The sequence below is a fragment of the Schistocerca piceifrons genome, chromosome 5, assembly GCF_021461385.2.
Source record: "Schistocerca piceifrons isolate TAMUIC-IGC-003096 chromosome 5, iqSchPice1.1, whole genome shotgun sequence".
In the NCBI taxonomy this organism is placed as follows: domain Eukaryota; kingdom Metazoa; phylum Arthropoda; class Insecta; order Orthoptera; family Acrididae; genus Schistocerca; species Schistocerca piceifrons.
In genome coordinates, this window is record NC_060142.1 from 100011448 (window position 1) to 100012846 (window position 1399).

Below are 1399 nucleotides of genomic sequence, written 5' to 3' on the forward strand. Positions count from 1 at the left end.
TCTCTCCGCCCGAACAGGCCTTGGGAGGTCCAACGGCACCGATCGGCCGCCGTGCCATCCTCAGCCCACAGGCGTCATTGGATGTGTACACATAGCGGCATGTGGTCAGCACACCGCTCTCCTGCCCGTATGTGAATTTACGATACCGGAGCCGCTACTTCGCAATCAAGTAGCTCCTCATTTTGCCTCACAAGGTCTGAGTGCACTCCGCTTGCCAACAGCGCTCGGCACACCAAATGGTCAACCATCCAAGTGCTAGACCAGCCCGACAGCGCTTAACTTCGGTGACCTGACAGGAACCGGCGTCACCACTGCGGCACGGCCGTTGGCTTACGAATACTACTAAAAATAAATTGTGACATCGTTTACCGATTAATTTATTTAATCTTCGACCCATTTATTTATGCTATTATGTCCTCTTTGCCGTATTCGTTATCACGTAGTGTACAGCCGGCTACTCTTCTTGAGAAACTCATTTTCGCAGTTTCTGTTCTTCATTCATGTCCATTTGTCATTGCTGATGTCTCACTGCCATAAGGTACAGATGATATTGTCATTGTTTTGTATAACATTATTGGCATCTCTGTCCTCATCTTCTTTTTAAGTGAGCAGTATACGGCCCAATTATTGTAACTGAATATTTCAAATTTGTTTGCGAAGAGGTGGAATTTACCGAAAAATTGATTTTTTCATTTACTTTCTTTATTTTGGATACCAACCAAACAAGAGGCACGCAAAAAGCACAGGAATAACATTGCTGTGGGCGGAGCTTGTGTAGTACGCGCTTCTCCCGCTATGCGTGTATGACGCAACTCGTTGCCAGTTCAGTGCCGCCTGTGTTGTCTACCTGGCTCGTTCTGTTCATCTGCAGTGACCGTTTTTGATAGGGCTGTTTTGTTCTTTCGTTTTTTATTATGTCAAGTTTAACTGAACAGCGTGCAGCTGTGAAATTTAGTTTTTTACTCGGTAAAAATAGTGCTGAAATTATTGTGATTTTGAAAACAGCCTACCAAAATGACGCTATGGGAAAAACCAAAGTGTACGAGTGGTTTGCTCGATTTGAAAATGGCGGCATGTCGATTAACGACTAACCTCGTTTTGGAAGTCCGCCCGATTGAAAATGTTGAAAAAACTGGAGAGCTTGTGATCACAGACTTTTGACAGACAGTTGATCAACTGTCAGAGATTAGTGGGTTATCGTGGAGCTCGTTTCACCGAATTTCAACGGAAGATTTGGAAATGAAAAGGGTTGCTGTCAAGGTTTTTCCTCGAGTTCTGACTGACAATCAAAAGGAACGTTATGTTGAAACATATTGTGTTGTGTCGGTAGCTGGGCCGACACCGTGAAGTTGAAGGCTGAAAAGGAAGGCTAGACTAACGCTGTAGCCGATAGTGCACG

The 1399-nt window shown here is 44.7% G+C and overlaps 1 pseudogene; it reads right to left on the reverse strand.

The window, feature by feature from the left end:
* Positions 1-212: 212 nt before the first annotated feature.
* On the reverse strand, positions 213-330 carry LOC124799875 (annotated as a pseudogene).
* Positions 331-1399: the final 1069 nt, after the last annotated feature.